The following is a 13,472-nucleotide window of genomic DNA, read 5'->3' as shown; positions in this document are numbered from 1 at the left end:
AGGTTCCAGCTCCCGGCTGATATACGTCTACAGAGCGGCAAGTTAAGTATTTATCTTTTTCTGTGTTTTCCTCATCTTATATTTACTAAACTTCGTGTGTTTTTCTGTATGAGACTTTTAATCTCGCGTTTTTGCAAGTGTAAATTCATTCGCTCTGTAGCGCAGTAGTTGCTCACCGAACAGCCAGCTACATACTCATTAACGCATCATTGTCCACTGATGACACAACAGGAGGGCAGCAAGTTGTTTATCTAGAATTGTGTTTGCTTTTACAGTTTACTTTTTCAGTTAGTCTTGCTAGGATGGTTAGGATGTGTGCGTGCTGTGTGCGGATGAAAGAGGAGCCGGTCGCAGTTCGCGAACAGCTTAATGCGCTTTTGGCGACGGTCACTCACGTTCAGGCTGCTGCATGGGGATGTAGCGGTGGCGGATTACCTGGCGCGTCGCGTCGTGAGACCTCAGGTGTCGCTTGTTTTGCCTACGGGCTCTGCTTCCGAGGCACATTCTAGAGCACACGGCACAGAACGTCTCAGGTGCTATCCCTTCCAATCTATTTAGTTTTATTTGTGTCGACTGGACTTTGTTATCATTGCCGCACCATCACGCCATTTCATTACATTGCATCTGCATTTGTTCAGTCGAAGAACGCAGACATTGAAGTATAGGAATGGAAATGGAATTAAAAGTGCCAACAGCAATGGAAATAATAGTAACAATGTTAATTATATATGTGCATAAAGACCTACCTCTCTATCGCTAATCTGCTGACCAATGGATCACACAATAGAGCTATAGCAATAGCCTTGTTGAATGCATCTCATCTTTTTACCATGTTTTTATTTGATCGCTTTCTTGTCCGTCTGTCCGTTATGTTAAAACTTTGCACTTGATTTTAAACTAACTTCCAGATATGCTACACATTCAAATTTGAAACATGGCTCAGAACTAGATGATACTAACCCGCTCTCCTGTCTCTCTGATCTAGCTACCTCCCACAGGCATAGGGGTGAAAAGGGTTGGTAATGCCCGACATCTTAGGTGCCCAGCAGGACTAACGTGTTGTGGGCGAAGTATGGGAATGCGTTCCAGGACATTGAGTCGTGTCTGTTCATTGGATGGATTACCAATAGAGGCGCTCGACTGCTCACAACTCACTGGGTAGACACCGTGCAATGAAAACACATTGAAGGAGAGGGAAAGTGTGTTGCAACTAATATATTTTAAATTGATAACTAACAAGGAACTGGAAAAAATGTTTTAATAATTAAGTAAAAAACTATAAAAAATCATACAAAATGAATTTTACTTGCTTCTCTACTTTATTTTTTAGGAAAATAATAGTTAAACAGATGGACATATTATTAGGAGGTAGGTGCAACATTATTCTAATTCAGTTGTGACAAGGTGAGAAGACAGTGGAATAAACTTGAAATTTCACACGTGTCTCTCTTATTATCACATCAAAAAGTTAAATCGATTGAGCAATTTTTCACACGCAAGACTAAAAAGCAGAAAATAATTATTTAAGTAAAAATAAATTTTTAATATAACACGTTTCTAATTCGCATTACAAAGTATAAAATAATTTCTCCTAGTTCCATACAGTTTCCCAACCCCATAGTTCTGAAAACATGTGACTGTGATTTTTTTAATAGCTGTGAAAATACTTGAAAGACCTATAATTAAAATCACGAGGCGCATGCAATAGAACCACCACTGTTTGCAGTATATACTCATCACCTATTGGAAACTGTCCGAAGCTCCTTGCGGGTTTTTTTGGACGTAGCTGTTGTATGCAGAGAAGTCGCAACGCTAGAAAATACAGAAAGACTTGCAGAGGATGATGGTTCGGCGCAAAAATTGTCAGTTCACCCTCGAATTAACCAATGTAAGGTACTGCGAATAAATAGGCACCTTATTGTACGCTTAGACAAGAGCAAAACAATCGCTAGAAGCAGTCACTGTTATTACATATTTGGTAGTATGTGTACAAAAATTAAAGTGGAACGATAACGTAAAACTAATTGTTGGTAAGGGAGATGCCAGACTGAGACTAACTGGAAGAAACCTCGGAAGGTACAGTCCACTCACAAAAAAATTTGCGTAGAGAACCGTTGTTCTATAGGTATTTGAATACTGCTCGTCAGGACAGCACCTGTACCAGTTACGATTCATAGAGGAAATAGAGGAGATCAAAAGTACACTACTGGCGATTAAAATTGCTACACCACGAAGATGACGTACTACAGACGCGAAATTTAACCGACAGGAAGAAGATACTGTGATATGCAAATGATTAGCTTTTCAGAGCATTCACACGAGGTTGGCGCCGGTGGCGACACCTACAACGCACTGCATGAGGGAAGTTTCCAACTGATTTCACATACACAAACAGCAGGTGACCGGCGTTGCCTGGTGAAACGTTGTTGTGATGCCTCGTGTAAGGAGGAGAAATGCGTACCATCACGTTACCAACTTTGATAAAGGTCGGATTGTAGCCTATCTCGATTGCGGTTTATCGTATCGCGACATTGCCGCTCGCGTTGGTCGAGATCCAATGATTGTTAGCAGAATATGGAATCGGTGGGTAATACGGAACTCCGTGCTTGATCCCAACGGCCTCGTGTCACTAACAGTCGAGATGACAGGCATCTTATCCGCATTTCTGTAACGGATCGTGCAGCCACGTCTCGATCCCTGAGTCAACAGATGGGGACGTTTGCACGAACAGTTCGACGACGTTTGCAGCAGCACGGTCCATCAGCTCGAAGACCATGGCTGCGGTTACCCTTGACGCTGCATCACAGACAGGAGCGCCTGCGATGGTGTACTCAACGACGAACCTGGGTGCTCGAATGGCAAAACGTCATTTTTTCGGATGAATCCAGGTTCTGTTGACAGCATCATGATGGTCGCATCCGTGTTTGGCGACATCGCGGTGAACGCACATTGGAAGCGTGTATTCGATATCGCCATACTGGCGTATCACCCAGCGTGATGGTATGGGCTGCCATTGGTTACACGTCTCGGTCACCTCTTGTTCGCATTGACGACACTTCGAACAGTGGACATTTTAGATGTGTTACGACCCGTGGCTCTACCCTTTATTCGATCCCTGCGAAACCCTACATGTCAGCAGGATAATGCACGACCGCATGTTACAGGTCCTGTACGGGCCTTTCTGGATACAGAAAATGTTCGACTGCTGCCCTGGCCAGCACATTCTCCAGATCTCTCACCAGTTGAAAACGTCTGGTCAATGGTGGCCGAGCAACTGGCTCGTCACAATACGCCAGTCACTACTCTTGATGAACTGTGGTATCGTGTGGAAGCTGCATGGGCAGCTGTACCTGTACACGCCATCCAAACTCTGTTTGACTCAATGCCCTGGCGTATCAAGGCCGTTATTACGGCCAGAGGTGGTTTTTCTGGGTACTGATTTCTCATGATCTATACACCCAAATTGCGTGAAAATGTAATCACATGTCAGTTCTAGTATAATATATTTGTCCAATGAATACCCGTTTATCATCTGCATTTCTTCTTGGTGTAGCAATTTTAATGGCCAGTAGTGTAGTAATACGTGCTTCGTCACGCGTTCGTTTAGGAACCGCGAAAGCGTCTTGAAGATGCTCCAGTTACAGACGCTACAAGAGAGGCATTATACGTCACAGTGTGGTTTACTGCTAAGACTCAGACAGGGGCGCGTTGCTAGGAGGATCAGCTGGTTCCTGGGGGTACCTTGGGAAAAGACCGTGACGGTATAAACAAAGATTCGAGCCCGCACGGAGTCTAGCCAACAACAGCTTTTTTTTTTTCCGCACACCATTCACCACTTTAACAGCAACAGGAAAGGGGAGTATGACAGTAGCACACAAAGTACCTTCCGCCACACACCGTAAGATGGCTTGGGGAGTGTAAATATAGATGTACAGTGTGTTCTGATATTCCGTTTACAAACTTCCGCAACTTGTAGAGGGGAGTGAGTACGTAATATTTTGAGCAGGAACCCATGTTCAGAATCGTCACCCATCGACGCTACAGAGCGTAAAAGTTACAGGTGCTAGCGCCTCCAGATGTGTGTATATTCAGGATGATTCCGTGATGATATTACAAATTTTCAAGGATGATGGAGACAGAAAGATGTATCATTTGAGGTAAGGGTCCATTGTTCGGAAACGAACGATGCGGGAGTTACAAGCGACAATGATTCTGATACCCCCGACATTGGAGTACCCGTACCGGTACTGTTAAGGCTGAGAATGTAGGGTGGGCACCTTCCAGAGGTGGTAGTATGGACTAAAACAAGAAAAAAGTCTAGTAAACATGGGCTGTAAAATGCATTCCTGTGGAACTACGAGCACTTGTTCGTCTTCGTTAGTATGAAACACATCTCCTCTATTGAACAAGTGCTCATAGCATACTCAGGTATGCATTTGGAGCCCATCTTTACTGGACATTTTTTCTTGTTTGCTCCATATTACCACCTGAAAGTTGCCTACCCTACAGTCTTAGCAACAGTGCCGGTACATGTAGTCCACTGTTAGAGGTATCAGAACAGTTTTCGCTTATACCTTTCGACTCGTTTGTTTTCGGTACAAGGGCCCTTATCTAAAATTGGTAACATTTATCCTTTTTCATCATCCTTGAATGTTTGCAACATTTTCACGGAATCACCCTGTGGATACACACATTTGCAGGCGCTAGTGTTTGTAACTTTGACGATCTGTAGTGTCGTTAGATTACATTCCTATACATGGGTTAGTACACAAAACATTATATACTCACTCCCCTCAACAAATCCTAGAAGTTTGTAACGGGAATTTCCGAACAAGCCGTGTATGCAGCGCGCTAAAAAATGACAAATGTAGTGCCTTTGTTTTATTACGCTGCAATTTATTACATTACATTTGTGCCCTTTAATAAAAAACCGATGCTTTCCGATTTATCGGGTATCGTATTAGACTGTAGCTCAGCACTGGCGGAGAGAGAGAGAGAGAGCGAGAGTTGTCAACTGCGCACGCTCAACCCGGCAGACAGGGCAACAGCGCCGCCAGCATGTTGCGGCGCAACCGGGAACTAACTTATTGGCTGTACGGTGCCGCAGGGTATTCGGTTTAGTCTGGAAATTCGCTTAGTACGCCAATATTTGCGCAGACGTCTCACACCCTAGGGCTGAGCTCTGCTGTACGACGGGCGTGGCGCCTGTATACTGCGAGGGGACACAAACACACGAGAGCTGCTAACAAGTTAGTTTGCCAGAACAGACAGACGCGATCGCTGTTGAGAGGATTTCGTGAGGCAGTCTAACCTGCATCTGGTGACTAACACAGCAGTGGTGTGCACGAAGGAGGCGGCAGTGCGATGTGATCGAAGCAGAGATGGACAAGAAGCATATTTTTCGGCGTCGGGAGTTTCAGGTCCCTGTATTTGTCTCTGTCCCACGCCTCGCTCCAATCGTTCCTACCATGATAATTGGCAAAAGCTGGGATCACCATCTCACAGGACCAGAAGGCTTCATTCATATGCCCGAAAAACTATCTATCGTTGTCCTTCCTGACGTAACATTTGTCGTGTTTGCCTTATGTCACCCAAATGAGCATTACAATGGCTGAGTACCCTTCCTATACCTTCGTCTACATTTACATCTACATCTACAAGGATACCCTGCACATCACGCTTAAGTGCCTGGCAGAGGGTTCATGGTAATTCTCTGTTATTCCACACTCGAACAGCGCACGGAAAAAAACGAACACCCATATCTTTCCGTGCGAGCTCTGATTTTCCTTATTCTATTAAAATTATCGTTTCTCCCTATGTAGGCCTGCGTGGACAAAATATTTTCGCATTAGGAGGGGAAAGCTGGTGATTGCAACTTAATGAGAAGATCTCACCGCAACGAGAAACGTCTTTGTTTTAATGATGTCCGTCCCCAACCCTGTATCATTTCGGTGACACTCTCTCCCCTATTTCTCGATAATACAAAACGTGCTGCCCTCCTTTGAACTTTCCCGATGTACTCCGTTAATCTTATCTAGTAAGGATCCCACACCGCGCAGCAGTATTCCAAAAGAGGACGGACAAGCGTAGTGTAGGCAGTCTCTTTAGCAGATCTGTTGCATTTTATGTGTTCTGTCAAGAAAATGCAGTCACTGGTTCGCCTTCACCACAACATTTTCTATTTATGCTTTTCAGTTTAGATTGTTCGTAATTCTAATTCCTAGATATTTAGTTGAATTTACAGCCTTTAGATTTGATTGATCTATCGTGTAACCGAAGTTTAACGGATTCCTTTTAGCACTCATGTGGATGCCCTCACACATTTCATTATTTAGGGTGAATTGCTAAATTTCGCACCATACAGATACCTTACCTACATCGTTTTCCAAATTGTTTTGATCTGCGAACAACCTAAAATGGCTGCTCAGATTGTCTCCTAAATCGTGTTTATAAATGAGGGACAGCAAAGGACCTATAACATTACTTTGGGGAACGCCAGACTTCACTTATGTTTTACTCGATGACTTTCCGTCAATTACTACGAACTGTGACCTCTCTGACAGGAAATCACGAATCCAGTCGCATAACAGTCGATATTCCATAAGCACGCAATGCGATTACAAGCTGCTTGTGAAGTACGTACGGTGCCAAAAGCCTTGTGGAAATCTAGAAATACGGAATCAGTTTGAAATCGCTTTTGATGGCAGTCAACACTTAGTGCGAGTTAAGTTTCACAAGATCGGTGTTTTCTAAATCAGTGTTGACTGTGTGTCAATAGATCGTTTTCTTCGAGGTAATTCATAACGTTCGAACACAATATATGTTTCAGAATCCTGCTGCATATTGACGTTAATGATACGGGCCGGTAATTTAGTGGATTTCTCATATTGCCTTTCTTGAATATTACCTAAACCGGCATAGAAATCAGCGCTGCATGTTGTACGCGCCCAGTACAGATAGACGCGGCAGATAATGACGCCATTGCTTGGAGTGTCACGTGCTACTCTGACCCTTGCCGTTGCACGCTGTCAGGCAGCAAAAGTTTTGAAAACTATTCTTAAAAGTATCGTACTGATCAGGCAGCAAAACTTTAGAAAACTATTTCAAGTCACCGAGGGACGTGAAAGGGAGGCAGTAGAAAAGACGGAAATGAGACAGTGTTGTCACCTATCCTACCCTAGCCCCCAACATATTCAATCCGTACATTCGGCCGGAAACAGTGGAAGCGAAGCAGATATCTGTGAGGGAATTAAAGTTCAGGTAGAAGAAATAAAACTTGGAAGATTTTCTGTTGGCACTATACTCCTGTCACTGACAGCAAATGACTTTTGGGACATCTGTTGCAGAGAACGAATATAGAATATCACTAAACGTAAAACGACCATATTGGAGTTGGTCTAACTAAATCAATAGATGCTGAGGGAATTAGACTAGGAAATCAGAAGCTGAAAGTAGTAGCCGTTGTTTATCATTTTTGGCAGCAAAAAAACCAAATAAGAATAAAGTGTAGACTATCAACAGCAAGAAAAGTGTTTCTGAAGAAAGAGAAATCTCTTAACACTGAATATAAATTTAGGTGTTAGGATGTTTTCCATGAATGTATTTGTTTGCAATGTAGGCATATGTGGATGTGAATCGTGTACGATGAACAGCGTACTAGACCGTAGGGAGAGTGGAAGGGCTGACTGATTATAAGGGTTATTCTAAACAACTTTTTTAAAAACCAAGAAAGCAAATAATAATTCTCAGGTGCAGTGCCCAAAGTAAAAACAGCTGTCAATTAACTGATTAGGCAGAAGGGCCACCTCTGAAAATAAGCCTAGGGATTATCCCTTTGTTAAAGAAAAGTTTTAAAATTTGAATTCGTGATTACGCACAACAGCCACTAAAACAAGATAACAACAGACGGGCTTATCCCCAAGTTATTAAAATTTTACCAATTTAAATTTAAATGATTAGAAACAATGGCCAATCTGAAACAAGAAGAAGTTCTGTGGTTACTCCTATTTACGGAGAAAATCAAGAACTGGATTTAACAAACATCAACATGACAGGTTATCCCCAAATTATTAAAATTTTAGCAGTTTAGAGTCAAATGGTTAGGCTCAACGACTACCTTAATGAAAAAAAAAAAGAAATAACAATGGATAGTTCCGATAACTAGAATTCCAACATTTAAATTGTACATTTACAAACACTGAAATTGCCTTCCGCTACTGACCGACAAGAAAATGTAGTGATCCATAAGCTTGCGGTGAAATTGAAGGAACTTACAGAGAAGTCGACATACAACAACTTTGGAACAGGAACTTGTAGTGATGGAAATTATCCTGAGCCAGTGAGAGCTTTGCAATTTCAGGAAAAACGAGGGCAATCACTAGGCATGCTTCTTAATTTCAGAAAGTTAAAGAACTTTTTCTATGTGCGTACCGTTAGATGAAGACTTTTCTGTCCAAGAACGTGACGTATTCACTGCTATACATCCCAGACGCTGGATCGGAAGAGGTCCAGTTAAAGAGCAACCCCTCTCGCCTGATCTGATGCCTTTTGATTTCGTTTTTTTGTGGGGCACATCGAAAGCCTTGAGTACGTGACACCAGTTCCCGACAGGAAAACAACTTTCGCCAGCACACTTGTAGCATACGACGAGATTCGTGCGTTGCCTGGTGCACTTCGTAGAGCGCGTCAGAATTTTCTAGGAAGTTGTTATGTCTCTACTGAATGTGGTGGTTGTTGCGTCCGACTTCTTGGACACTAAGTCGGCTAATAACAAAACACTCTGAATAAGTAATACTTTATTAATTACAACAAAAATTATCTTTGGTCACCGGGCTCGTCTGCGGCTGTGAAACTGCACACATGGACTTGCGGATCTTAACACAGTAAATGATCCACGGTTAATCAGCGGCGAACTTGTACAAGTTCAGAATGGCCATATTGTGGCCCCACTAGAGTCACTAGAAAACACAAGTTCGTAGACATTTGTTGACACAATGAAAGGTCTCTGTTGGATTCCTTTCATGTTAATTCCTTAAATCTGTTGTCATTTACGGCATAAATTCCTCTTCTAAATTTACTGTGGTGTTTCTGACTATCTGGGAGGAGACTGAGCAGTGAAACGTGTTACTTTTACACATAAACAAGAACGATCTGTCACACTACTACACTTTAAAACACAGTTTATATGTAATTCATGTCACGGTCTCATACGGAACCTACATCCGCTTTCTTTTATATACTGTATATGATAAGATACTGTCATCCCCCTTCCCTTCTGTGTGAAAGAATGCATGAGCAAATGTATTTCTAGTTGCATGCTGGATGGTAGCAGACAAGTCTGTCTGCTAGAGAACAGTAGGACCAACGTCGGAACAGGTAGCTACGCTTTCTGAAAGCAAAGAGGTTTCTATCCTTAGTATGGTCCTGTCCGTCCCTTGTCATGTTGGTATAGGAAGCTGCCTCTGTGGTCACTTCCGTTTTGTATACGGAAGCACCCCTGGTAGCAGCCCAGGTCAGTCTGTCCGCGGCGAGCGTCTGAAGTGGTAAGATCTCCGGCTAAGCGCGTGTGTGCTAAGTCCGTAGGACAATGGATTTCTTAAGTTCAGCCTAACCTTTATTTCAGGTTTGGATCTAAAATATCTAATGTTATCTTGAATTGCAACGCAGTGTATTTCGTGTGTGAATTTCAGTATATCTTCCAGTAGTTACTTTGTCACTACTTTGTGAGTAAAGTGGAACCACGTGTTGATCAGTAACTCTAACTAAGATCATCAATCTTAAATGCGAATGTGCGTGAGATTATAACGTCTCGTCTTGACAATATTTTTCAATATAGCAACTTTTCTTTATGTTCAACCCACGTGGGGTGTCCTTTGTGAGACCAGTACCACGTGCTTATACAATTGTTTGACCCATCAGATTAAGAGTAAGACGATAGTAACCAGTTCGAGGTTTTTCTTTTGTAAACTGCGTTACGATGTAATTTATTTTAATTATCAAAATTATTGTGGAGTTACACTCTTTGTGTAAACCAAGTTGACCACGTGAAGCATGTCCTGTAAGCATCAAAGTAGCCCTCAGCTATTCTTTTCAGGAAGATTTCACAGAGAGTTAGTATGAATTTAGTATACCAGTGTGTGGTAATTTCATGACGGACAGGATTGCGCTACGAACGTAACTTCTTTGGGTGAAAATTGGATCGGTTGGTTGTGGTTAATTTCCTCTTGGATATGTTACGACGTTCTTCGTGTGTTATTTTATGAATGCAGTGTTGTATGTAGTCTCCCAATCTTGGCTCCCTATTTGATGTGTTCTGTAAGATTACAAACTCACATTTTCACAGACCTAAATAAGGCACCAGCTTAATTATGACTCAAGTTTAATATGCTGAAATTGCAATGATCAATGTTAAAATAAATTTCCAAATATAAACTGATTTATTTCTTTCTATTTAAATTCTCTTTTTATATATATATCACCGGTTGTCGTATGACGATTAAAAGATTATAATTAATGTTAGTCTGGTTGGGAATTTGGTAAGCTAGACTGGATACCTGGTGAAACAGTTGCTCAGTAATGCAAGGTTAACTTCCCCAGACAGCTCACAGCTTTTAACCCACTTTTATGGTCTTGAATATCGGCACCGCTTTCAGAACTAATTAAAGCAACAACATTACAACAGTTCTGACAGCGTTGGTGCGTAGGCACAGTTCATAAGAGACGGAAGTCTCTTCACTTCCCGACGCTTGACACGGGGCAGCACAACGGCGTTACTCCGACAGGAACTTGCTGGAAGTGGGCAGGATCTGACCCCGAACAGGAACTGCCTTCCTGGCCTCTGGCGACGCTGTTTCAGGGCAGAGGCGCGGCGGTGGCGACTCGGAACAACGGGAGGCACGGCTTCTTCCTGGCATCTCTTTCGTGCCTCGTATTACCGCAGTGCTGTGCAGCATCTCTGCGTTGGTCGATACTGCTTAAGCCGCTCTCTATACTCAAAGATGCCGCAGTGGTCGCCATTTTGAATGCATTCGGCATATACACCATTGTTGAGATTTGCTGAACATATGGTGTGTGTGCGTTGTACGTCCGTGTTGTTCCTCACATTCCATATCTTTCACCGGCTCAGGATTACTCCAAGACCATTCAAAAGCTGATGTATTCGGACTCTTCTTTCAGCTTCCTCAGGTTTGTGCGCAGCATTTTCATGCACCCTGTTCTAGGAATCATCTGACGGGGGCGTGCATTGATCCCTGTCATCAGTCACGTGTTAGAAAGGTTGTTCTTACACACATCAAAAAAAGTTTTCATCATCTCGGTTCCTAGAATTCCGGAACCTGTACAGAAAAATGGAATAGAGATCAACATAAACATCACTTCCGCGCTTTTTATTGCTCATGAAAACCACACATTGCATGTTGTACCACCATACAGCGAGACCTTCAGAGGTGGTGGTCCACAATGCTGTAAATACCTGTCGATATGGTCCCACTATCGGACGGAGGATGCCATTGACGTATCGCACAGCCGTTACGGCGCCTTCCATGACCACCAGTGGCGTACTTCGGCCACACATAATGCCACCCCAAAACGCCAGGGAACCTCCCCCTTGCTGCACTCGCTGGACAGTGTGTCTAAGGCGTTCAGCCTGGCCGGGTTGCCTCCAAACACGTCACCGACGATTGTCTGGTTGAAGGCATATGCGACACTCATCGGTGAAGAGAACGTGATGCCAATCCTGAGCGCTCCATTCAGCATGTTGTTGGGCCCATCTGTACCGCGGTGCATGGTGTCGTAGTTGCAAAGATGGACCCCGCCATGGACGTCGGGAGTGAAGTTGCGCATCAAGCTGCCTATTGCGCACAGTTTGAGTCGTAACACGACGTCCAGTGTTTGCACGAAAAGCATTATTCAACATGGTGGCGTTGCTGTCATTGGCTCCTCCGAGCCATAATCCGCAGGTAGCGGTCAACTGGTTCAAATGGCTCTGAGCACTATGGGACTTAACTTCTGAGGTCATCAGTCCCCTAGAACTTAGAACTACTTAAACCTAACTAACCTAAGGACATCACACACATCCATGCCCGAGGCGGGATTCGAACCTGCGACCGTAGCGGTCGCGCGGTTCCAGACTGTAGCACCTAGAACCGCTCGGCCACCCCAGGTAGCGGTCATCCACTGCGGTAATAGCCCTTGGGAGGCCTGAGCGAGGCATGTCATCGACAGTTCCCGTCTCTCTGTATCTCCTCCATGTCCGAACAACATCGCTTTGGTGCACTCCGAGACGCCTGGGCACTTCCCTTGTTGAGAGCCCTTCCTGGCAGAAAGTAACAATGCGGACGCGATCGAACCATGGTATTGACTGTCTAGGCATGGATGAACTACGAGCCGTGTACCTCCTTCCTGGTGGAATGACTGGAACTGATTGGCTGTCAGCCCCCCTCAGCGCTGCTCAAGCATGGTTGGCGGTTTTAGTGCCATCTCTGAGCAGTCAAAGGGACTACCTCTGTGATACAATATCCACAGTGAACGTGTGTCTTCAGGAGTTCTGGGAACCTGAATGATGAAAAACTTTTTTTGATCTGTGTACATGCCACGAGTATCCCACTGCCACAAAACCTCGCTAACGAACAGGCGACACTGGTATTGGTGACTGCTGCTAGCTGCGGGTCTGCTAAACGCCAGGAAGCGAAGTAGTGGGATGGTAGTGGGACACCAGGAAGGTTTTCCACACAACTATGGCTCCTGACGACTAAGTGCTGTGTGCGGCTAATTAAATGATCTGCTGAACGGAATGAACAGTCTAATGAGTACACAGTATGGTTTGAGAGTAAATCGGAGAAAGACGAAGGTAATGAGAAGTAGTAGAAATGAGAACAGCGAGAAACTTAACATCAGGATTGATGGTCACGAAGTCAATGAAGTTAAGAAATTCTGCTACCTAGGCAGTAAAATAACCAATGACGGACGGAGCAAGGAGGACATCAAAAGGAGACTCGCTATGGCAAAAAAAAGGCATTTCTGGCCAAGAGAAGTCTACTAATATCAAATACCGGCATTAATTTGAGGAAGAAATTTCTGAGGATGTACGTCTGGAGTACAGCATTGTATGGTAGTGAAACATGGACTGTGGGAAAACCGGAACTGAAGAGAATCGAAGCATTTGAGATATTGAAAATTAGGTGGACTGATAAGGTAAGGAATGAGGAGGTACTACGCAGAATCGAAGGAATATGTGGAAAACACTGATAAGGAGAAGGGACAGGATGATAGGACATCTGCTAAGACATGAGGGAATGACTTCCATGGTACTAGAGGGAGTTGTAGAGGGCAAAAACTGTAGAGGAAGACAGAGATTGGAATACGTCAAGCAAATAATTGAGGACGTAGGTTGCAAGTGCTACTCTCAGATGAAGAGGTTAGCACAGGAAAGGAATTCGTGGCGGGCCGCATCAAACCAGTCAGTAGAATGATGA

The sequence above is a fragment of the Schistocerca nitens genome, chromosome 7, assembly GCF_023898315.1.
Source record: "Schistocerca nitens isolate TAMUIC-IGC-003100 chromosome 7, iqSchNite1.1, whole genome shotgun sequence".
NCBI lineage: Eukaryota > Metazoa > Arthropoda > Insecta > Orthoptera > Acrididae > Schistocerca > Schistocerca nitens.
The sequence above is the reverse complement of the archived record's forward strand: the minus strand, read 5'-3'. Positions refer to the sequence as shown.